This window comes from Zosterops lateralis, assembly GCF_965231275.1.
Source record: "Zosterops lateralis genome assembly, chromosome: 1".
Lineage (NCBI taxonomy): Eukaryota > Metazoa > Chordata > Aves > Passeriformes > Zosteropidae > Zosterops > Zosterops lateralis.
The window spans coordinates 25,093,839-25,120,426 of record NC_139762.1 but is presented as its reverse complement, the minus strand read 5'-3'; the positions used below and the strand labels follow the sequence as shown (position 1 = coordinate 25,120,426).

At 38.1% G+C, this 26,588-nt stretch overlaps 1 protein-coding gene across 2 annotated transcripts in view; it reads left to right on the top strand.

The window, feature by feature from the left end:
- The window catches only part of CALCR (calcitonin receptor), a 155,225-nt gene that overhangs the window by 59,632 nt on the left and 69,005 nt on the right, over positions 1–26,588 (top strand). The gene's annotated exons all lie outside the window — the stretch shown is intronic.

Here is a 26,588-nt window from a genome sequence, read left to right as displayed (position 1 = left end):
GCTGCTGTTTAGTAGTGTAACATATGTTCTCTTGTTTACATCAAAACAAATACACCCAAAGCTAGACTGAGCCGGAGGCTCCTGGGAGAGTATTTAACTGAAACTTGAAATGTAGTGACTGGTTCCAGAATGGATATTGGAGTTCTCTGGAGTACAGCTGTCAGTTAGCTGTGTTTGCCTTTCACTCTTTGCAATTTCTTGACATAAATTAAATTTCTGAAAGGCAGAGGTTGGACTTCAAGAGAAAACTAAAGTCTAAGAAAGATGAAAGAAGGTGAGATTTGACTTACTTTGATTCTCGATATGGTAGTTCAGCTTTACACATGCTTATTAGCAAACAAGAAACAAATTGATGTGTATCCTATTGGTTTCCTGTAATTCTCCTGAGACAGTTACAGATGAAAATATGTTGATGAGTTTATGCGCTAGAGAATTTTAGTCTAGTGTTTCACATAATTAAATCCTAACAGGATAAAAGAAAAGCACTGCTCCCTAGAGATACAGGTGGGTGCAAACTGCTAATATCTATGTATACTACACACCACTGACAGCAAGATAAGGCTCAAAGTAACTGGGTAGAAGTTCTGATAAAGCTGTCTTCTCTCTGGATATTTGAGAAGACTTCCATATATCTATAATCAAATTATTGTCTCACACTTCTTGTCATAAACCTCCACCATCCCAAACTCATTGAAGAAAGAGGACTGATTGAAGAAATTAAATAATTCTTTGAAATTAAGTCAAAAACCTATGTAGATGTAGCACACATATTCTCCAGATGACAATTCAAATAAGCAAGAAAGACATTTATTGTAAGCCTGCTTTAGGGTATTCCTTCTCATGACGTATCTCGAGAGATTTACACCTGAAGGACATCATGTTGTCCTGTGTCATACATGGCTCCCCATGCATCTATGGGGAAAACTGGTCATGCAGAACCAGATTTCACTGAAGAATGCTAAGGTGGTTTATGTGTCTTGAGGGCAAACATCAAGTATTGGAACCTAATTCTGTGGTAAGAAAGGAACTAACACTGCTGATGGCTCAAGTCACAGTCTTGTCTGCTCCCTGCTGGCAGGGGCTCACACCACGTCTGTCTTGCAAAATCTTGCTTTTTGAAGCTTTGCACATTCAGCCACAGGTTTCTTCAGATAACAGGCAACACTTCCACTTGGATAAGTGATACCTGCATAAAAATGGCACCCTTGCAATTGTAATGAAGTTACAGCAATGCAGATCTCTGATCATACTCATTTGGCAGTATCAGGGCAAGCATCAGATATAAACACATAAACCCAGAACATGGGTTAAATACATAAACAAGAACATGATGCTTGCCATGCATTTTGTGGTAGTTTGTAACACACTGCTTATCCATATATCATAAAATTCTACCTGTCATTCAAATTTTAGAGATATGTATGTAGAGAGATGAGCAGCATGCTACAAATCAATACAGATACGTGTGAAACAGTACATTGATTTTACCGTATAGTACAGAGATTTTTACCACAAGTTAGCAGCACAGTCTTTACTTCTGCTCTTGATCTGATCTGACAGAGTGAAAAGAGCTGTTCACAAACCATTCACATATTCACAGATAGATCTCACAAGTGTACTTGAAAGAATGTGCTATAATCAATGCCATGCACTTGCACCTGCCAACCATGAGATGAAAGTAAATCTGAAGGCTGCCAATATCTTTATGTACAACTACTTGCCCAGCCACAGTGACATGTTGTTCTGCTGTCTTTTATCCTCTTCATCTGCAGCAAAGAGAGCTAGAAACAACTATTTTCAAAAAAGCAGAGGATTCAGTAAAGGCTGCCTACACATGCAGGCTGACTAAAGCATGAGTTCTTTGGTCATAGTTTATTCTGAAACACAGAGAGGGGCCACTTGAGTCTCAAGTAAAAATAGCAATATTAAAAGGCGATTTAAGTCTTAGATTTTTCTTTAATGTTTTACCTTCCAAATTTCATGAAATACAATCAGAAATAGCTTTCTAACTTTTTTGTATTACATCAAGTGCGTTCTCAATTGACTGACTGAGATGGAATTGGAAATCAACAGAAGGCAATGCCAATTTATTTTTTCAGATGTTTTCAGCATCTGTTGAAGTTCAGTGTTATTGTTATGCTTTTCAAAGCTTCCATTCTTACAAGGCAGTTCAAGAAGGGAGCAACAGCAAGAAAGGTTCATAAGAAAGGATAATTTTTTAAATATATATATTTTTAATAGTCTGTCAAACTTTGCTTTTCAGTCCTTGAAAATCCATCCAGCATCTTTCTAGTATTCAAGTGCCATATTCTAGAAACCGAATCATATCCAAAACCCATACTTCCATAAAGGAGTTCTCTGTAGTAAACTGTTCCCTCCAAAGCTGCTAGCAAACTTTTTCAGACTGTAACCCTTTCCCAGTAAAGACTGTCACAAGAAGGAAGTAAGTGCATGAGAACCAAGCACCAGTTCTGGAGCCAGTCTTGCCAGCAGTTCTGTCTTGTACTTGATGCTGATTTAGTATATCAAGTTGGTCTTTTGTTGGACCTCACATTCCAACCCTGAAAAATTGATGCAGAATGTTTTGCTGCTTTTTCCAAGACTAAAATGTGAACCATGCCTAGAAAAGCAGCACTAAATTTTATGGCTTATGGTATGTGCCTTAGTTTCATGTCACTGTAGCAGCTTCTGTGTGCCATGAGAAAACTAGTGCCCTGGGGCCCCTGCTGAAACTCCTTCCTTCAGCTGCCATTTCCACCCTAGGAATGACTGAAGACACCTCAGCCAAATGGCCCCAAAATTTCCTCATAAAAGGAGATCTGCAAATTGTTCCCATATTTATCCCAGAGGAAGGCAGAGATGTCCTTGAACTCATCTTTGTTCAGCCATTTTCACCCCTTTGCACATTTTGGCCTTTCTTAGAAACTTAGTGCTATCAATGCCACAGTGCCCCTTTTCCGTGTTGCAAATCCCAGAGTGTTCCTAATGCATTGTTGCTGAAAACAGACATATCTGTGAAAAGAAGGATAAACTGCCACAAAACATACAATATATAATTACAATGTAATGACTCTAACACCATTAAATAATAAAAAATCAACATTGACAAGTCATGCATTTTTTATATTTACATAAATTATCTGAAAGATACTGGAATAATAGACCTTGTTAGTGAATACTGAGGAATTTGGGCTGCTGCAACATTGCTAAAAATGTACTTGTAATGGAAATTGTTTCCACTAGGAAGATAGTAGGCCAGGTAAAAAAAAATGAAAAATTCCTCAGCTCAAAATTCTTCATGGGGGTATTGGAAATTTTTGCTGGAAAAGCAACTCTGTGGTGTAGAGCCTTTAAAAAAACAAACTGGCATTTTTACTGAAGACAAGAAATTGTTGCTAAACCCTTTGAAAATAGTCTGGTGGCACAATGCAATCATTATTTTTTTTCACGTGTGATCTGTAAGTAGCTAATTTGAGGGATTTAATATCATTAAGCTGCATTATAGTAAATTGCTACAATTTATTTTTTGTTTTCTGAAAAACTGTGTATACATCAAAATGTAAATATATTTCTAGTCTGAATCAGACATAACTGGCAATGATCTATTCTGTTATTTCTAATGTTGCTTGGGGTTTTTGTATCAAAATGTGTTTTCTGATTCATAATTTTGAGGGACAGTGCCAATTTTTGAAATAAAAACATGCACCAACATATGCATTTCAATAATGTTCTTATAGGGATAAGTTAATCAGGTTCAGAACATACTATTCGCTAACAAAAAGAAAAGAGTAGAAAGATTGCATATCTTTGCTAAGCATAGAATGAAAGAGATTTTAGGATTTTAACCTGAGTCAGGACAGAATGAGCGTAAGTCCCCTACTGAGCGTGTGCTAAACACACGTCTTAGCCAATCCTCATTGCTGCAGCTCTCATTGTTTCTATGAGTGATAAAATATTATTGAACCAATTTAGAGAGTATGATTCTCCTGACTGTAGGACTGTAGCACAGCAAGGCCAAATATGAGCCCTCAAGTGAGGGCAATGTGGTTTTATTCTCAATTAAAATCTGTTTTACTCATTCACACTTTTGTAGTACAAAGACATGAGATGTGCGTGCTGAAGTCATGTGTTCAGCACACAAACACCACAACCCAGGTTGTCTGTCCAGGCTTTCTTGATGCGGCTTAGAGGATAAGGGATGGAAACCTTGAATCCTTCTCCCTTCTCCTTCCTGCTTCTTAGATTGAGAACCCTCAGCACTATGTGAACATTGCTTTTTGTATGATAATATGGGTCTGTTGTGGCTCCTACTCTGTCACTGTCTTCTCACCACCATCTCTAAATGCACTGAGTCTTTGCTTCAGACTGCTTGTAGTCTGCCTTTGTTTTAGTACGTCCCTTCAGTCTGTCCTCTGTTTCCTTGGTGCTGGGTGCCCTGAGAATATGCACATAAATGACATGAAATCTTGGTGATGGCTACACCTCTCCTGGAAGTTATTCATTCCAGTGCTTCTAAGCCTAGATATTGCCAATCATTCTCCATTCAAGTGACCTTAACATTTCTATGACAGATGATCTTTCGGTCCATCCTGAGTGGTTCTCGGGCTGCATTGCTGTGCAGTGGAGAACAGTGGGCTGTAGGCAGGTCACTGGCTCTGGAGCTCAAATTCAATGTAGCAACAACATTGAAATTCACAAGAACAATAATAATTCCAGATTAAGAGAAAGAAAAAATAAGTAGTCAGATGCTTTGCTTTCCCCAGTTGCCTATCATAAGGATTTTCCCTTTGTGATTCAGCTAATAGTATCACAGTCCCAGGAAACTGCAATTAAGGACAGCAGGTAGTAGGGGAAAAAACACCACTGGAGCGACCTGCTGGGTTTGTCTTTGTTGCCCTAAAAGGGAAGTTGTATACAACCTCACATGACTGTATTTCTAACTATGCAGATGACACATATTTTTGGGCTATTCTTTTGGACAGAGTCTTTGACTTGGAGAAGCTCTAGTTTGATGTCATCATGACTTTTGGTTTGTAAATATTGGTTTGGAATGTACTAAAGCACCCTGAAGTATCAAGGAAGGGCAATGCTTGTAGTGCTTGTTGCTGTTGTTCCCCAGTAGAAGATCTTTTGCAGTTTTATCATAACCATGATATGATGTTCATGGAACCAATGGAGAAATGCATAGATTATGTAAAAACAGACATTTAAAGGTATTATTTTTTTATCACCGTATAATAAAGATTTAAAAGAGACTGTGAATGAATCGTGTCCTTGAAGTACCTGTTTGTCTTCCTGAGTGTGAAATGAAAGATGAGTGTATAGCCCAGATACCACCTGGAAGCTATAGTGGTTTTAACATTCACATTTTTGAACAGAATATTAACATGAAAAGAGCAGACTTTTCAAGTGTCATTCAGAGAGGGACATTTAATATTCCGCAGGCCATCTCTTACCTTCAGGCATCCTTTGTGAGCGTCTTTGCAGAGAGAAGAGAAGATGCTGAGGAGGAAAGAACATGTTTTCATAATAGTCTAAAAAGATTGGGCACAAACTTATAGCATAATAATCTCAGCATAGTTGTTTTGTATTCCAAATCTTAAATTGCTAATAAGTGTTAACACTTATTATGAGAACGTAACAGCTACCAAAATAAAGGAATAATTTCCTTTTTTTACAATATTTTACTTTTCCTCTGAGAGAAAAGTATGTTTTGCCACGTGCACTTCAGATAAAGCAGCAGCTTTATTTGCTTACTACTCTAATTTGTATCACTAGTGATAACAGACTAGTTCTAAGAAGGGCTTTTATTGAAGGGAATTGTGCTCCTTCTAATATCTGGTGACTCTGAATTTCTGAAGCACCAAAAGAAAAGGAATGCTGCCTAGATGCTACTTGTGTTCATGCTGAGCTGGCCTTTATCTCTTGAATGGTGGCACTGAAGCCAATGTGTCTTCTTGGCAAGTAAAACCTCTTTAATATGAGTCACAGTGTCAAAAATCAGTCTGAGGGTCAGGTTTATTGTGTTGATTAACCATCTTCATTAAGAATTAGGTTACACCTGCTCACTTATTTCTGGGCAAGGACAACATCAGTTGCCTCACAGAGGAGAACCTTTGGGATGCAGCAGTGACTCAGACTAACCATACCTTCCAGTCTAATTTGCTTGCTCTTGAGAAAGAATTTTTTGCAACCCTGAACACCAGTGGATTTTTTCCCTCATCTCGGTCAGGCCATTGCTGCTGGTCCACTGAAATGCTCTAGTTGAGTCTCTAAGTTCCACACTCAGCTCTTTTACAAGGAAAAGGTTTGAATGTGTCTTTCTGCCTGTGTCTGAGCAATGATGTACCAACACCACCAGCAGGACAAAAGGTAGAACTCTAGGTTTTCAGAGAGATGGTATTTAAAATGAAAGCAAATGAAAAAGCATTTAAAAAAGCAAGGGATATAAAAGTCTTAGTCATATTAGAGCCTCATACATCTGCCAAAATCAAGTGTTGCCACACAGGTTTTCCTGGCACTGAGATAATGGAGACTGATGTGAGAGCCAACTTTTGACACTAATTTGCATTACATTGCTGTTACAAATTTCTAGGCTATTCCATTTGCCAATTTTTTGCTTGCTATGAAACCAGTGCACTGACCTTCTGTTAGGAATTCCAGTGTTAATTATTTCCTTGTCTCCTGTGCAATATTGCAATAAGAGATGGGTAAAATAAAATCACCATTATTTTATGAGTAGGTAAATTCCTGGGTATTGGCATAAAAATGATTTGGGGTAGGACACACACCATCACTATGATGCAGTAACCAAGATGTTGAACTAGCACAATTTAAATTTTTATTCTGAAAAAAATTGTTTTAGCCGTTTCCTCTCCTGGCCAGGAAAACCCTCCAGTGTATAATCAGTGGGTTACAACATGCTTAACATTTCCAGGGAAATGCAGAAACTGGTCGGGGAAATAGCAGCCTCCATGTACAGGTTCGTTTCAGAGTTTGTATTTTAACCCCAAGGAAGATTTTTGATGGCTGCTCATCATACATTCATTAATCATAGTATCGCAGAATGGTTTTGTTTGGAAGGGACCTTAAAGATCGCCCAGTTCCACCCCTCTCTTAAGTCAGAGACACTGACTAAACCAGGTTGCATAGCCCCACCTAACCCAGCCTTGAACACTTCCAGCCTGAACACACATATTCTTAGTGAAATTAGGGTTTACTAAAGAAACCAGGCACATATAGGTTATGTACCTTAGCCTGGCTTTTTCTCTTGAGTTTAAAAAGTGGATGTCTGCAGTGCGAGTGCTGCTGTGTATGGGAGTAGCTCTCACTTACTTAGGGTAAAGGATGAGGATCTGTCCTGTTGTATTTTAAATTGTTCGTGTTCTGTGTCTCCAAGGCAAAGATTCCGTGTGGGACTGAAGGACTGGCTCTTTGTTAAAGGTTGCAACATTGATTTGTTTAAAAAGGCTTTGACATTGAACTGTGTAGCTTCTGAAGAGTACAATTTGGTTGGACAAATATAGTGACACAAAACTGAATAAGGCACATAAGTGTATTTCATAAAACCACTGAAGCAAGATTTCTGTGATGGTGATTCACTTTAGCCTGGACATACAGAAAATACAGTTATCTGATTGATAACTGCATAACTACATTTATAAATAAATTGATCTTGAGCCTCTGACAGATGAATTAGGGAAAAAGTGTTAGTAAGAAAGAGCCTAATAAAAAATAAATTATTTGGTAACTCTCTTCACCTCTCTTTGATCTGCTGCCAGAAGGAAGTCCTCTCTGTCTTGGTCTGGATCCCCTGTGTGTGAGAGGCTTCCCATCCCAGTTGCAGTGGTACCAATCCACATGGTGATCAGCCCAGGGTGGCCTCACTGTTTGCATTAAGTTCTGTGGCATGGGCAGCTCACTTTTACTCTCCTTATAAAGCTCTTTTCTGAGACTGCTTGTTATGGGAAGATGCACAGACAAGCTGCTTCCGTATAGGAATGAATTTATACCATATACAGATGCTCAGCCCTGCATCTGAGTGCTGCTACTTTTTTCCCAAAAGTACTGGATTATTCTCTTGTCCTTGAGGCCACCTATGATGTGTATCCTGTTTTCCTCCATGTATAAAGTGATGTAGGTGATCTGGGCCATTTTTTCTCTTGCCAGCAGTAAGAAGGACTGCATATTAGAAATTGAGTCATTCTCATATAGTCCAAACAAAGGAGACAAAATAATTCGTGTCAGGATTAGTAATTCACACTTTGCATTAGCTCAGATCTGTTCCCGCTGCTCTGGTGGCTTGTCTGCACCTTTTACCAGCAGTAGTCATTTCAGAGGAAGCAATGGTTACTATCCTCCAGGAAAACAGTTTAAGTGGACCAGAGGCATACAGAAAGATTTGTGCTGATTTTGTTCATTTTGTGTCCAAAAGGGCAAGAGTCTTGCTGATGCCTTTGCCTTGCTCTGCAACTTGTATCAGAACCTCTGTATGCACAATGTAAACTGGATCCTTTCCTCTAGGATTAGCCCCAAATTTCTTTTCACAGTCATTCCCTGTGCCTTTCTCAGTCTTACCAAATAAAAATAAGGTTTTGTATACTGTGAGACTGTTAAATCAAGTAAGACCAGAATATTCATTACTTCTAAAGTGTATGGTGGTATATTTTTTCACAGAAGGATAGAAAACAGATTTTTGCAATTTCTTACATTGCATAAAATGTAAGGAATATAACAGATATCTAGTTATTAAAAGATGATTATTTATGATAATTTTAATATTCTCTGGTCTTAGTTTTAGGTTCGTTTTCAAAATTCATGATTATTTGTACCCTGTCCCTTATTTTTGAACAAATGTCCTTGTAAATGTACAAAAATTACCACCTTTCCCAATATCATTCCTTCCTCTAGAGTCAAAATCTCTAGCTAGCACTGTGCCCCAATTTCCTATCCTGAAGTAGCCTATTGCTTTCCTTCTCTAGAAGAAATTGTGAAAACTTTAAGGTTGTTGCATTATGACCGCTACATGTGGTTTGCATGCTCCATCCCAACACTGCAAATTCCTTTCATTTTTCATTGTGGCTCAGATAATGAAGAAGATACTGTTCTTGTTTCTATATAAAAAAATCTATTAACACTTCTCCAGAGAGTTCAGAAAGCTGCAATTCAGGCCTTAGGCTGACAAATATTACCTCACTTCTGTTCCGTGCACACTTAGAAAGGGGGTTACGCTTGTCTTGAGGATGATTTCTAAATCTGTAGATGCCAAAGACAGTGAAGACCTAAACTGTTTCCCCTCATTCTGACAAAATAAATGGGAAATAAACATTTGTGGTAATTTGCAGCAGTGCTACCCAAGGACATTTGCTGTGCTTGAGAAAGTGTGAAGTTCCCAACATAGCTCTTTCCAGAATACAGAAAATTTTACATCTAGGGTCTAGTCCCCTCTTCATACCTTTTGTTCTCTAACTGTATCAAGGGCATTGGGTATACAGGTCTTACATGACACATACAGACAGAAGGAAAGGTGAGAAAACACTGTAGAAAGCATGAATTGAAAAAGTTCACAGATACCAATTTGACTTTTGTTTTTAAAGTTTGTCTCCTTGGATGTACCTGTTTGTGATACCAGTATGGCACACTACTGGAATTAACCCCTTTTTAGAATTTGTAAAAAAAGTATGCATGACTTGATCTGTGGGGAAAAAGAGAATGGCATATTATTTAGTGGGAAATATCTGTCACCATAGTGGAGAAGGCATTCTCCTATCAGCATTCATAACTTCAAAGAACTATTGTGTACTTGAACCCTGTGTATTTTCTGCAAGACTGCAATTTTTATAATAATTGCACTAGAGCTGCCTAATGTATTTTTATGCATCACAAAGCAAATGTTTATCTCTGGAAGTCCTGAAATACTGTTATAATGATGCAAATTTCAGTGATTTAATTCCTCAGGTGTGTTTAGTGACCAGAATCTCTAGGCAGACTGCTGTATATAACCAAGATGTTTATCTCTGCCTTACTGCCTTTCCCAGGCTTTTTTTTTTTTTTTTTTTGAACATGCAGTTGCTATTAGGCTTACTTCAAGTATGAAAATAATATTTTGCTTCTATTTTCATTGGAATATAAAAATTTTACATAGTTTCAATAACAAATATGGCTGAAGGCAGAAATGATAGTCCACACATATGAATCTAGAAAGCTCAGGTGAAATTGTTTTAACTACCAGTACCAACAGAGTGTGTTTGATGCTATTATCTAATGAAACTTTACCAGTGGAGAATTGTATTAATTTTTACACTACCTCATTCCCCATTTTAGGTGGGGGTGGTTTTTTTGGGTTTTTTTGGTTTGTTTTTTTTTTTAATCTTAAAGCCGGTTAAAGAAGTTTTTCCATTATATTTTGCCAACTTATCTTCAAGTAAGGTGCAATGTCCTGTTCAAGTCATAGATAGTAAAGTGAAAAAAAAGTACTCAATTTGTATCCAGGAAAACAAAAAGAAACAGCTTATCTTTTGTGCTGGCATTAAAAATCATGACTGTTCTTTTTGGTATGACAGTGTCACAATCCACAGGCTTTTTCATTCTGTCTCTTCAGAACAAAAATTTATTTCCATGTCTGACAGCTAACTTTGGTAAACTGCCAATACATGAGCTTGGCTTCTGAAACAAAATTTCAAGAAATAGCCCAATATTCAGAACCCACATACCTGGAGACAGCTTTACACCATGGTTTTAGCAAATTGTGGAATTTAAAATCTCTTTTGAGTTTAGAATATGTGTTGGGCTTTGTTGGAACTTCAGGTTGTCCAAACTATGTGTTGTGGTTTGAAAGCAAAACGAATGAGAGGCTCCAAGTCAGAGATATAATTTAATAAGAAGAAAGGTAAAAAGGTAAAAATAAAATAAAATAAATGCAATAACACAAAGAATCACTGACAGAGTCAGAATACAACCTGAGCAGGATGGTGGAAGCAGTCCAGGTGAAGTGCTCTTCCTGAAGCAGTGATCCTGTAGAAAAGTCTGGGAGCTCTGGCCTTCTGGGAATCCAGTGGGTAAGTGCCCTTGCACTGTCCCATATACCAGCTTATATCCAGGTGAGAATTCTTGGCTCCTCCCCCTGGGCAGAGCATCTCACAATAGCATGAGAAGTGTGAAGTGGGTCCTTGATGGCCCATTAACAGAGATAACCCCTGGAGGGAGTTACCTGTGACTCATGGGCCAGGCGTTAATGGGCCATTAGCAGAAGACACCCCAAAGGTCATTAGCAGAAGAGGCAGGGGGCTTGGGAAAACACTAGCCTACCTGGTTTCAACAGTTCATGAAGATGGTGATAGAATAAATACTTTTTGTACATCCTACACTGCAACCCAGGACACTATGGAAGGAGATTGGAGCAGGAAAGCAAACTTATGTCAGAGTGTAGTAGTAACAAGTCTGTATGAAGGTTTCATTGAATTTTATAAGGCTTGTAATTAAGCAGGGCTGTAAACTTATTCCCAAGCCCTCATTATTAAATTTGATTTGAGCAAGGCATGGTTGTTTGTGTGGACAGTGCTGTGTGCCCCAGCTCTGAATTGCAATTACCAAGGAGGATGTTTGAGCTAGAAATCCATGATGAGTAAAGAGATTTGTCTTTTTGTCAGCTGTGCTCTCTGCAGGAGGCTGCCCTTCCCTTTGCAGCAGCCTTCTTTTTCTCTGTCTGCTTCAAACGTCTATTCATTGAAATCAATACCAAATGTTGACTTTCTTTGAACAGTCGTATTGGCCCAAAGTAAGGCCAAATTTAAATCAGAAAAAATATTGCTTACAACTTCAAAATTGATAGTAATTCAACAGTTGTTACATTTAATTTACATTTATGGGCCAGATGTTTATTCCTATTCGATCAGTAGTATATTATATTATTAATGAGAATAATAATTCTCATTAATAAAGCCTTGAAGCCACACTCAAAAACTGAGCTACTTCAAAATGTTATTCATTTAAAAGTCAGTTTAATTGAGTACATTGATTCAAGCAAAAATAAATAAAACAATTATTTGTCCCAGAAAATTTTGCTTATTTCAGATATTTTAGGTCTCACAGTCTGTATTTCGCTGTCTCAATTTGTCATTTGTCATAAATGCTGAAATTCAATGCTTTAAGTCCCATACTGAAGAACTTGACATTAAAAATAAAGCTGCCAAACAATCTTTCCCAAAACTGTTACTTCTATAATTAAATCTCATATGAGATATTTATTTAGCTATAAACATCTGCTTGAACCACTGGACTCTACCCTGGCACAAGAATTCCCAGTGAGGCCTCATTGTATCCAGTACTGACAGTACTGGATTTTTTCAATGGTTACACTTTTTTTTTTTTCCAGTGGTTAAGTCCTGTACAAACAGGAAGATACAGACTTGTGGTCTGAAAAGTCACAGTCCTTGTCTTCCAAAAAATGGGTACGACAAAATAAGCATTTTTTTCCAAGGAACTGTCACTGCAACTGTTAGAAAAGGGACCCCATGTTAAATAAAGATGGACCACTGGTGAGTTTTGCTAAGGAGGATCTATGCATTGCTGAGTATCCAGCACCCAGACCAGCTCCAAAACATTATCATCACTTCATTGTCTTTCCTCTGAAAATAAAAGCTGAAATGCAAATACAGTGTAAAGAGAGTTAAAATTACAGCACTAAATATAGGTCATTGATTTTCAACACATCTAAACAGAAGTTTTATAAAATAATTTCAAGGTCTCTTAATAGCCAGAGGGGGGGTTAGGCTCTTTTGTATATCTGCTGGTAACTCCTTAACTATCTCACCAGAGCAGAGCAATTTGACAGTTTTCCGATCAACGGCTATAGAGAGAAATTAAAATTAGGTGCAATTGTAGAAGCTAGAAACAGACCCTTAAATAACTTTAAGCCATTATTTTTAGTGTAGAGAAAAGACTGTTACTGCTTTGTCCCAGAAGTGATATAAAAAGTAGAATCTTTATTTTCATCTCAGCTTTGCTTCATGTTTTTATCAGCAGCATTTGGTCACATAAAAACAAACATTTTTCTAGTCTTTCAGGTAGGAGATATTAGTCAAGATTTGCTTGATATATATGGTATTTGTACCGTGAGAACCTAAATTCATAAAATGAAAAATGCAATATAAAATCAGTTAATTTTTTTAATAAACTCAAAAAGCTAATTTTGTTATGGTACTTTCCTTGCAAGTGAGGGACTGAAATATGATTGCTTAGGGTCAGAGTTCAGAGCTTTGGTGCTGTCCTAATGTACCTGGGTCTTTCCCCAGGAGCTCTTTTATGCAGGCAGGACCCTTGATTGCAGCACCTTTCCATACCAAGACAAAACACAGAGAATTTATTTCCTGAGTGTATTTCAGAGTGTCTTTAGTTAAATGTCCTTCAGAATAGTATTGAAGTTCTTCCACCCTGGCACATAGACAACTGATCACTATCAAACCACTGTTGATCCCTTTGTGGGCAAAGAATTTAAGAAGGGAGGTGTCCCATCCAGTAACAGGAGAGAGCAGCCCACAACCGACACATCCATTGACATCAGGTAAGAGACACCAGATGCCGTCAGAAGCCACAGCACCTTCTGCAAAACTGTTCAGGGTGTAGATAGCCTGCTGCTGCTGATCTGCTGCTTTGCCTCCAGAAGGTCTGTGGATACATAGATCGAAAGGGATAGCACTTATAATGTGGACTAGGGGTCACTCACTTCAGAAAGCTAACATAGGATACAGCACCCTGTGTGCTATGCCTGCATCTCTTGAAATAGGAACACTGTAAACCAGGTAAATGCTGTGTATTCCTCTTGAACAGAGAGTATTGGCCGTGCCAGGATATAAGTCTGTGTTACATCCTTTTGGCTGAATCATCAGATTGAGGAGTTGGTTCAGTTATCAGACTAAGTAGTGGGTTCAGTATCTGTTAGCAGAAATCCTAGTAGTAGCTGGGACATAGTTTCAAGAGCTCCAAGCATCCGTCTTCCTATTATCATCTTGCATGACTTATGCATCTGAATTTCTCTGTGGAAGTCAGTGTGTTGGCTTTAGCCCAGTCCTTTCTGATTAAGTAAAAGCAGCTCTTGGCAAGGATTCTACTTTGTGTTTGAAGTCCTCCCCTGTCTTCTGCAGTTTGACTTTCTGTCAGCCAGAATGGAATAAGTGTTTTGTCTTTTATGCTGCCTTTCATGTCAAAGGTGATGTTCATAGTTCAGTTAATGCACAGATTATTTTTTCCACATACATTCTACTTTCCCCGGCAGAACTCATAAAAGTAAAACCAGGTTTGTGGTACTAATGATCAAAGACCAAGTTAAGGATCTAGTTACAGATATAAAAACTTTTGAGTCAAAACCTAGATGCCACTGAGAAAAGTGATACCAAGAGCAGGATTCAAGATCTGCTCATTAGCTTAAGTGCCATCACAGTGTTGTACCAAAAGCTGGTTTTACTGGACATAGATCAGATCATACAAGAAGGAAATGGTATAAAACCATATTACATGAGTCAAGAAATGAGTTCATTATTTGATTTTGTCCCATTATTCTAATACAACTATCAAGTAAGCAAGGCAACCTAGAAGAATTATTCAATGGAGATGAATGGCTGGGCAAGAGTTAATGTAAAAATTCAAGGCATAACTGTTGTTGCATCATAGGAGCAATAAGATTTGTCACATCCTCTCCCATTACTATCAGTGTGTTTACAGGAGATTGATGAAGAAATTATTGTCATAATTAAAACACTTCAAACCAGCAAAATCCATATATTTGGTTATTGTCATTGACCACTCCCCGTATTTTGATGACACTGGAGTAAAAGTGGAGTTTCATGCATTTGATACTGCCCAGGAGCCACAAAAAGTGAAAGTTCATTATTTTATACCAGTTGCAGTAAATTAAAAGATATGTAAAGATATTCAGCAGCAGGTACCCAATCCCCTGTCCAGCAGCCCCTCTGTCTGTATGGCAAAGTGCAGTTGCATGTTGGTGATGGGATACATTGGGTGTCCATATGCAGCTTGCTGGGGGGAACATTTCTGAAGCTGTGCTTAAACAAGACTGACCCACATGGATGCAGAGGCTGAGTCATTTTTTGCTTAGCAGCTGTTTGAACTGTACAATGTGAATGCGTTTAATCCCTCTTATAGTGATTCTTTCAAAACTTACTTTCCAAAGTAGCTTTTGTGGAGTCGTTAACTTAATTGTTTGTTTTAGAGTGGTTTGTTTGTTTTAGTTTTTGTTTGGGATTTTTGTTTAATTGGTTTTCTTGCGGTTGGTATTTTTGCTGTTTCTTTTGAAGTATTTTCAAAGGGACTGTGGGATTCATGATTGATTGCAAATGAATCTGGATTACCGGCTCTTTTCACTAAGAGGAAAAGTAAAGTTGAATGAGTTTGTCATGGTGTTATCCCTGGAGCAGAAACACATAACCAGAGCTCCAGAAGCCTATCCTAATTCTATAACAAAGGCCTGGGGATTTTGCAGACATAATACAGCCAGCTAGATAGGATGTAAATTTTTGAGATAAATTCCATCTGGGTGTTTTACTGAAACAATATGGGAAGCAGTTAGCACAATATTCACTGAAAGTAAACTAAATTAATATTGCACCAGATTTTCTATTCTATGCTGTGGAACTCTGTGCTATCATTATAGCATTATGACTATATTTAAAGAAGATGGAAATAGTATCTTCTGGAAAAAAATGCAAGGGGAAAAGGAAGTAAAAGATAGTGGGAAAATGCTGAATGTAGGGAAGGGAACTATGACTATAATGTCTGGAAGAACATTTTAGGACATATATGTTTTAGAACATATAGGCACAGTAAAGCAAGTTCTGCTATTGTGTCTTTGCTGTGAACTGTACTATTAAACTCTACTATTAGTTTCACAGTGACGTTATCCTCAATTGAAGAGTTGCTTTTTCTTTTCCTTGTAGATATGTGAAACACCTGCTCAAATGAGATCATTGAATGAGGCTACAAAAGTGGTATTTTCTTGCACATACTAATAAAAAATGAATTTATAATAATGCCCAATAATTAAAATATGAAGGATATTTTTATCTTAATAAAGAAAAAGCATACAGATGCTGTTTGCAGTCCACAAATAAAATACATAGCTTTTGCATTGCATTTTTGCTTGTGTATTGTTTTGCAATGTGTGAGCTATGTGATATGTAAAACCAGATTTTACTCTAAGAAACCAGAGCTGGGCCTCTCACTTCCTTGGTGAAGCACTAAGTATAGGGCAGAAGAATCAAAATGCAGATATAACTAAAAACATTTTGATTGTTTAATAAAAAAATATTCTTTAGGTGCTTTTTAATTTAGTGGTGTCTGAAAAACATACTTCATAGAAAGGTCAAGTGCTTCATCAGGATGAATACTTGGCAAGCTTTAGGCAAAAGCTCCAAGTTACTAATGAGGAAATAAAAGCCTGAGATCTTTCCATCACCAGAAGGCTAAAGGAGCACTAGAGGGGCAAAAGGCCTCAAGACATGATCTCCACAGATCTCATAATAGCCAGGCTGTGTTAAATTACCTACATCTTGAAGTTTTATACATCTCTGCCCAAGCTTACACACATATACCCATAGACATACACACATTTGGATTTAATGAGACAGGATGACCAGCAAGGTCAGCTGTAGCTGGCGTTAAAAAGACTGTTCTGACTTCTTTCCAGAGCCATCAGAAATCTTTTCTGAATCTCAGTACTCATCCAAATACGCTTCCCTTTTGTCCTCTATCTGCTATATAAAGTTCTTTCCATATGAAGGCACTTTGTCTGGCAATGTAATTTATGGAAGAGACTGTCTTATTATTTTTCCACATGAAGCTTTAGAACATACATGGATATTTGAAGTTTTCAACATCACAGAGAGTCTAAAGTTTCAGGTCTTTAAATTTATTTCCAGTGAAATAAATACTAAAAATTGGCAACCTATGGTGTAACAGGAAAAATCTTGCCAAGAATTACAGACTACTTCCAGGGGTTTATTTTGAAAAATCTTACAAATAGGCTGCTACATTGGAGGCATTTATTTTCTTGTTAAACTTTAGAATTTGTGATCCAGATTACTCTGTGTCTCTGCAGCTGGATTTGGTAGGAAGATTTGGGGAAACCCTAAGCCCAGCTGTTGCATAAACATCAAGTTCCAGCTCTATATGCTAAACTAAGAACAGCCCCCTGGCACCTGCACGGGTCTGGAATATGCTCAGAAAGGAAAATTGACTCTATGTTTTCAGCTGACTCAAAATTTGGAGGCTTGTCCTTAGTGACTTCAGGTGTCATTCTGGGGTTGGTTCTGAATTCTTTGGGTACTGGAGCCAGAAATTAATTTCATCTGCCCCAGAAAAATAAAACTCTGCTAAAGACAGGCTTCAGCAGAGTATATCAAGACTTTACTGAAAGCAAACCTTGGCATAAGGAAGTTTTGGAGTTAGTTTTGGCATCCTTAAGAAATGCATTATAAGTGACCATAATTGGACCTCGACTGACTTGCTTGAGATTTGTGGTGGCCCCAGAGGCTTCCAGTCCAAACAGTGGAGCAGGAGGGAGCCAGACCACACTATGCTTTACCCCCAGCCTGTCTCACTGTCCCTGAGATGCTTTCAAGAGAACCCTGCTCCCCACTGGTGCCCTATCCAGTACAAAATTAGGCTACATCTTATTTTTCTGACTAGAATGTCATATAAAAAATAACACATGAGAAAGAACAAAATCAGATAAATGAACTTTAAAATAATAACAGTAATTTCAATTGGGACATTGCCAAGAGGCCAAAAAAAAATCAGTATACCATTTAATGGGCTCTGAGGAGCCAAAATAAGTGACAAGAAATCATTCCCGTGTTATGCAGTTTTCCTTTTCAAGATGTGTAGGTTATTTCCCCAGTGCTGTCTCAGAGCTTCACTCTACATGTAATGGAAAAAGAAAAAGCCAAGGCTCACAGAAGGGCAGTTCTGCTGAAGGCAGTGAGAACTTTGACACTTTGGAGGATCTGGCTCTGATCTTACCCCCAGCATGATGCAAAAGCAAAATGACAGCCTGTAATGTGTGAGTCAGCCTAAACCCTTGTTGTTGTCCTCAGAATGCAGGACAGGAAGAGACCTTCAATAAATGCATCTTAATAAAAGCAGAGCTTCACTAACTTCTCAAGAATTTATTCATGATAGTTCATCTTGGTAGAAAGATGCAAAGACTTAGAGATCTAAAGACTCTGCTCTGCTCTTCTTGGGTGGGAAGGTTGTGGTAAAAGAGTTTGTTTCTCCTTTGTACAACCCTTCTCATGCTTCACTGGTTTTTGTTTTTTTTTTAATTAATATTACATCCACTACTGATCTGCCAGAAAATGAAACTTTTTTCTATGGACCTGAATACTTGGGTTTCAATGAAACCTCTATGATAAGTGGTTGGTCATTCATAACCACTTGTATTTAGGATCTGTGGAAAGTATTGCTGAGATTCTGAACCCTACAAGTGGTTATGAAAATTCTTCTGCTTATTAATATTTATAAGCAGAGGAAGAGGTCACCAGAGTTTCTATTTGCCTGGCTGGCAGCCAATGCCCCTGAAAGGTCATCATTAATATTCATAGTGAGTAATCACCAACCTTTTGGCCCACAAAGCGCATTCACACATTTCAGCCACCATCTATTTTAGCCATCTCCTTGTTTTGTTTTCCTGCAAATACATTATGTCTCATCTGGGTTCAGCTGTTCCTCTGGAGTGTTCCACCACTTGGACAAACCTGGACTCCAAGCCTGGAACAATGTTTAGGACAAAGAACCAAGGGTTTTTATAAAGTTTTCTTGGAGCATATGGGTAAGTTACACCAATAATGACTTGTCTCACTGTTCAGGTGATTCCCATTCCCTCATTTTTATTCCTGGCTAACCCCCTCTAACTTACAGAAAAAAAGAGGAACCAGAAAGAAAACAGTAGCCTTCTCTCTGCAGGTCTTGGCAAAGACCCCTTTGTTTCAACCTAAGTACAGTGAACTTCACCTGTCTAGTTATCATTGAAAGTACATTGCTTCATGTATGTTAGTCTGGAAGTCTTCCACAGAATTTTTAGTTGCTATTAGCTACCTCTTGAGTAAATGTCAGTTCATAGTGCTTTACTATATGCAAATTGCCCTTTTGAACTTCTAAGATTAATGTATAATGCCTTAGGGAGAAATGTGTAGATTTTGCCTGAACTGAAACTGGAAATTTAGATGGTTACATTCAATTTAACCTTTTATAGTAGTGGTGCCATAATCCTGACAGGGACTACGCAATATCCAAGCACTGCAGCCATGATATTCAGATAATCTGTAATAACTGATGCAGATAGTCTTATTTTTGCTGATTTACCAATTTTTCCTTATATCCCTATCACTACATTATTGTATCTTTATTCATCTTTAGATTAGTTGTAAAAATAGTGTAAAATATAGTGACAGCTTTGGGTCACTTTTCTACTCATTGTAGGTGTGATACATTGTAAGTGTGATACAGACGTATCAGTGTTTCAGTAGATATAATTTAAGAGCATAGGTAAAGCAAGATGTATCAGCAGAGGTAAAAATTCTTTAGGTAAACCAGCTGGTGTAACTTTAAAAGTTAATTGAGACCTGAGGCACACAAAGCCTTCTCCAGAGACTTTCACAAGGGGGCTTGAATGTCCCAAAACTTGTCTCCTTCTATTACAGAATTTAAAATACCCTCATGATACCTTAGATACAACCTTTGGAGATTGACAAAGATAAACCCTGACCTCAAATCAAAATCAAGATTTTTATTCATTATTAGCAAAACGGCTCTAAAATTAGAAGCAGGCTCAAGAAAAATGCATTATTTCCACACAGGCTCATATTTCTTGAGGTACAATTGAAACCTACATCCAGCTGTAGCACGGGCTATTCTGCCAAATGGGAAAAAGTGCTTTAAATGTATGTCATGTGCATTTGATTTAAAGCAATCTATTCACAGGATTTTTCACACTTTATAGGACTTATATAAAAACATTGACATAATAAAAACTTATAATATTTTTCTTGGTTTTGTGCCTACTCCATAAAATAGTCACTTGCTACAAATAATTTATAGGAATGTATGCTTAGACTAAAAAAAGACCAGTAGGAGTTTGAGTGGAAAACTGAGAGGGAACTGGCTGAAAATAAATATTAAATAGCTATTTTTCTTTGCAGTATGTACAAAAGGAAAAAAATTTAACAAAAAATATATGAAATCAAGGAAGTATTGACCAAAATATGTATTGATCCAAGAGGGAAGAATGTCATGTATGAGGTTACATTTATCCAATTATTTGAAGATTCTTCCAATGTGATACACAAAATATTTGGTAATTAGAAAAATTACCTTACATTCACATCTTATCTTGCAGTTTTTCTTGCTTCTCCCTAACTCTTTATGCATGCTTCCAAAGTCCACCCAGGTCTGCCTTGTCATTATATTCTTGCTCCACTGAACTCAAGTATTTGTTTGAGTATTTTTAAATACATGGACAGGCATGTTAGGTGTGTAAGGTCTAGGCTGTATCTATATACAGTTGGGATGCTGTTCCATGCTAAAGTTATAAGGCAACCATGTATATGGCTTTTTCCTTAACTCAAAAGTTTTAACTAAAAGTGTGTTGTATATTTCAGTTTCTTCCGTAATGTGTATTTAGCTCTACCCTCACAATTCTCCTTTTAAATTATACTAATATTATTAATCTTACCCATAAAGGTTATTTTGCAGGTGATAAGGACTGTGAAAGCTGCATTCCCTGCTAAAATATTATATATATTAAAAAAATAAATTTAAATTTCTGCTTTAATTTTGTAGGTTATGCAAAAGATTTTAGTCTGACATATATGTATGCAATTCTTTCGAAACCTTTGTTTTACAGCAGGGTAGTATTCATACCAAGCTTTTGGCTGTGTCCAAGGTACACCGTCTCCAAGACTAGATAATTGCATATTTTCTTATTGTACAATCACTGCTGCAAAGTCCTCCAAAAACTGCAAGCACTTTTGAAAAGACATTTTACAGCTGGGCCTAAAAGGCTAAAATTACACTGTTCTACTGTGTGATATGCTAAACCAGAGATTGATAATGATATAGCAAAATGGCAAGGAAGTGTTGTGCTTTGAGGAGTGCTCAGTAATGAGCTAGGCATTCCTGCAGTGTGGTTGCTTTCATCTGTTGAATGGCGGACCAGTGTCCGAAGCTGCTTCATTTAGTCCCACTATTCCAGCACTCAGAATAGCAGGAATTCTCTGCTATAGATTTTATTCCTCTGCTTTGTTACACAGCTTTCCGTTTTTTTTTTTTTTTTCTGCTTCTTTGTTCCACAGATTGGAAATATTTGACTTTAACATGGTAATGTTTCCTGGCACTTAGCAAGTTTTTTAAAACATTTCTGGTTTTATCTTGTTATCCATTACTGAAAGCAGAGCTAGTAAAATCCTGAGTGTTGCTTCAGAATTGTAAGGTTTGCATTTAATCTCAGTATTTCAAATTTGATTGTAAAAACTAAAAAATTAAAGCCCTCACCATCAAGTATGAACATTGTGATGTGACTCTTGTATCCTGGGCTGTGTCCAAAGCGGTGTGGCAAGTAGATTGAGGGAGGAGATTCTGCACCTCTGCTCACTCTGATGAGACTCCACCTGGAGTGCTGCATCCAGCTCTGGAGGCTCCAGCATTAGAAGGATCTGGACATGTTAGAATAAGTCCAGAGGATGCTATGAAGATGACCAGAGAGCTAGAGCTGTCCCTTATGAAGACAAACTGAAAGAGCTGGAGGTCTTCAGCCTGGAGGTGAGAAGGCTCTAGGGAGACCTTATGGTAGCCTTTCAGGAGCTAACAGGGTCTTAGAAAAAAGATAGGGATAAAGTTTTTTACCAGGGTTTATAGTCACAGGAAAAGATCAATGGTTTTAAACTGAAAGAAGGTAGATTTTTACCATATATTAGGAAGAATTTTTTATTGTGAGGGAGATGAAACCCTGGAACAAGTTACTCAGATGTTTTGGATGCCCCATCCCCCAAAGTGTTCTAGACCAGGCTGGATGGGGCCCTGAGCAACTTGGGCTAGTGGAAGGTGTCCCTGCCCATGGTAGAGAGGTTTTGAATTAGATGATATTTAAAGGTCCCTTCCAGCCCAAACCACTCTATGATATTTTGTGGATGCTGAGAGCCTGACATAATTCTTATGTGAGCAATCATTGTTTTGTAACAGTGAGATTATTTCAAGAGTGTATCCTTTGAACAGTGATAGAAGGCAATGAACTTATTTTCCAGAGTCACAGTGTGGTCCACTCTCTGTACTGCATTATGGCTGAAGTAAAAGTATATTTGCATGTGCTGTTTCTTCTTTCGCTGCAAAAGAATAGAAGTCAATGTTTTTTAAATTTTAATTCCACAATAGCCTAAATTGGTCTATGCAGGGGCAGATGTGCTGTTATTACTCACCATGTCCTCCGTCTCTAAGCCCCTTCCTTTAACCACTGTTTGTATCACCAGAGCCTGTGGTGCAGAGGCATAAAACCTTGTCCTTCAGGCACTATTTCTGGGTAAAACAGAATGATATTGCCAAATTCAGAGAAATGCAACAAGGTACAGAGGGTCCTCTAGATGCTGAATTCCAGAATTGCTTGGTTTGCAACTCTTCACATAATGTGGATTACATTTTGGATTAAAATACTTCATAGAATACATTTGCAATGAACTAAAACTAAGTGTTTTGAAGCTAATTACACAGCCTGGTTATGTAAGTATTCCAAACTTTGCCTGCCAACAAATCCACGGAAATACTTTGCTAGTCTCTTCCTGAAATTTTCTTTGCTTTTACTTGCAATCTCATAAAACCACTTGTCCAAGAGCCAAAAGTATCATTAGCAATGTCTTCCTGAGCTCTGAAGAAGTAGAGGGTTTTCTGGCTACTGGGGTTATTTTGGCTACAAATAAGCAGTAGGCACCACCCCCAATTTACAGTCAATAGAGGATGCAGAAGTGCTACACCCACCCATTTCTACATGTAATACAAATGAGATTTGTGTCAGTGCACAGCCAGATACCTCAGCACTCCCTTCCTAAGTTATGCCCTGGCATTGGCAGGTGGAAGGAATCAGCTCCTCTAACTCCTTTGATGCTTTACTATCTTTTGTTTCATAAAATGTTCAGCATTTCCTGAAAATCTTCTGGATAATTTGGCTTGTATATTTTTAAAGTCCTAGAAAAATAAATCTTTTGTTTGTTTGTTTGGTTGGTTGGTTGGTTGGTTTTGTTTTTTGTTTTTGTTTTTTTGTTTGTTTTTGTTTTTGTGTTTTTGGTTTTTGTTCTTTTGAAGTATACTTGTCTCTGTTGTATTACCCAGTCTAAGAACCACCATCTTCAGTTTCCTCACTGGTGTGTATGATCACATCAGCTGCTCAAATATGTAATGTAGGGGCTTAGAAAACTTTGTAATTACCTTAAAAATAGACACAGACAAGTTTGTAGCTACTTTCTTCCTATTTTTGTCCAGTTTATTGGAAAGGATTTGGTTAAAGGGAAACCTAAGATAAAATAACCCCTTTTTCTTGACTGGTTTTAAATAGAAAAATGAAGTACCAAGCATTGCAGCTCCCATGTAATCCAAATGAATCAATAAAGCAGAATTATTTGTTCATTTACTCTCTGTAGTTCTGAAATTGCCTATTTGCCATGGCTGATAGTTTCAGTTTGTTAACATAGCACATACTCGAGATGCAGCTCACAATCTCCACCAGGCGAGCTAATGGAAACTGTGATCTGTTACAATAACAACTGAGTAGTCATCACACACCTCAGCATTTGTGTCTCGAAGACCCCCAAAATGAATTAGATAAGCAGCAAATGTCCTAGATACCTGCAATTTTAATGTTACCATGCCTTTATGTGCCTGACACTAGAAATAGAGAATTTGGAAATTTTTATTTCTCAAGGAATTCCCATGTGAAAAGGAAGGCTAGACAAAACATTGAGGTATTGTACAAAGGTAAGGCACAGGGAGTACAGGAATAGAAGGCAGTAGATACATCTGCATTGCCTCATGTCCCTGGACACTTGATTAGAGGCTGTAAGGAGGCCTGTCTCTCTGCCTGGGACTGATGGTCACCAGTTTTCTCGTATATGAGAAATAACTGAGCAGCAATCATCATTTCTATTGGAAATGCCAGGAAATCCTGGTGCCACTTAAACAATTTCAAGACTATTGCAGGCTAATGGCTAGAGAGTATGCTGGGGAGATAGGAGGGACTGGCTCTACTCCCATCTCAGGCATAGGGATTAAACTCCTGGCATTTCCTGTGCCTGTTGGGGATAGAATTACAGTTCTGGTCTGCACAAGACCTGGGACTGTACAAGGGACTGTACGGCTCACTCCTGGCCCAAAGCAGTAGCCTAAATTAGGAACCTTCAAAACTATCTACATGTTTGGCTACACACACAGACCTGCAACCTCCTCCCTGGATCCAAACACCTTAAACACTCATCAGCAGATCCTGTTGAGTGTTTAAGGTGTTTGGATCCAGGCACTGGCTTGCCTGTACCTTGCTCAGTGGTGTGTGCCCTGGTGTCTCCCAGTCCAGCGTTAATGCAGGCAGAGCAGGTTGGTGCCTCCTGTGCTGAGTGGCAAGGCACTCCCCAGGGGGGTCTGCAAGCCTTATCTAGGTAAGAAAACATAGAGACCTTGTGGTTTGAGGTGTGTACCCAGCTAGTCACCCTGAAAAAGCTGCATGGGGTGGAAAGAAAGCTCTCAAAGGAACTGGCTGCCTAGTAGGGAGCTTGCAAGAGAAGTTTCAAAGCTTCTGATTATAATAAACACACCAAGAAAGAGATTTTTGCATCACACTTCTGTACTTGGCCACAACTCCTCAAATTCCTGTTTTGAAAACCATTTTGAAAACCATCTCTTTATCCAAAGGTATATCAGCAGTATTGTGAAAGATGGCACTGCAGATTTATCAGACCAAAATAATTAAAGAAGTTTTTCCAGTCTTCTTTCTTTCTTTCTTTCTTTCTTTCTTTCTTGGTAGAGAATTGTTGCCCTATTGCCTTCTTTTAAATCTTCTTCTTACACCCTTCTTTCTGACTAAATTTGACTTCCCTTGTTGGCCTTGTGCAAATGGCTGTGCAGGGAGGGTGTCCCACCTTCCGGATAACCCAATGGAAATTGTAATTGAAGACCTGTTCAGCACAGTACCACACCTGTAGACATCTGGACAGAGACAAAAGAGATGTCATTGCTGAGTAGGATGCTGTGTTTACCTTCAGATAAATTCAGGTATAATCCCAAGGTGCCAGTAGTATTGCTATTATAGCTGAAGCAGGAGGAATACCTTAGCACACAATGAGCTACAAAACTGCTACATTTGTATTTGCAAGAAAGAACAATATTCTAGTTTAAATAACAGTCAGAGATGTTTTATGTAACTGTTATAAGCCACAGGGGCTGAAGAATTAATACAATCATTGAAAAGTACTGGGATTAATTGATTAATTTAGATTAGTGGATTGATGAATTTAAATAATTAATTAATTTAGAATGGTTCTGGGAAGGTTCAGACAGTAATAAGACTACTTCCTATTAGAGACAAATCCTCTAAGCTCTCTTTGCCATTTCTTTATGTTTTATGTAATCTCAGTGACACGACTGCAATGATCCCACTGGATCATGTGCTACACTGAAGTGGAAGTACCACACCTTTATTAATTTTGACATTATAAATTTCTCCTTTAGATGAGGACAATATTTCATTTCCCCTCTGAAAATGGGTCCCCTTCCAGACCATTTAAAGATGAGAAAATCTGTTACAAAGCTGTTGCTGAGAAAAATGTTATACAAGTTGTTCCCTGTATGTCAACTAGACTAAGCATCCAAGTCCCTGTGCCTTTTTCCCATTAAATTCATGGGTTTTAATTGTGTAGGGTGCTCACAGGATTGTTTGTCCAGGTATAAAACACTTAACTTCTAGTTTTTAAGCTGTCTGAAAAATGAAGGTGTGTGAGTACTCACTGTGTTACTGTGACTGAAGGTGATCACAGCCACATGTCCTTATGCTGCTCAGCACATACACCATGAGTGGTCTGTGAGACATTAGAAGACACAATGTGTTTTGACAAAAGCAGCATGTCTCACTTTAATACAGAACTTACATTTTTATAAAACTTAAAATGCTGAAACTTAGAAGAACTTTGCTTGGTTGAACTCCCACAACTGTGAAGCAATAAGATCATACCTGGTTGCCCCTGGATATTTTTTCCAGATAGGCCAGATAAGTGTTGATGTAGGAAAAACCCAGAAAACCAAAAAGTTGCTGGTCCAGTTCCTGTCAAACCTGTGTGGTCGTGTCCATGCTCTGCCTCCTCAGTACTTTGTGCAGAAGCAGTCATGCCTGATGGCCTTGAGGCTTACACTGCTGTGTGTCTATCCACAGCCCAGCCACCCAGCTGCATCACGGAGTGTGTAATCCCACTGTGTTGTTCCCAGTTTCTCTTTTCCTGTCACACGTGCTTGTTCACCCAGCTAGAGATTACTCAAACTCTGGCTTTCCATAG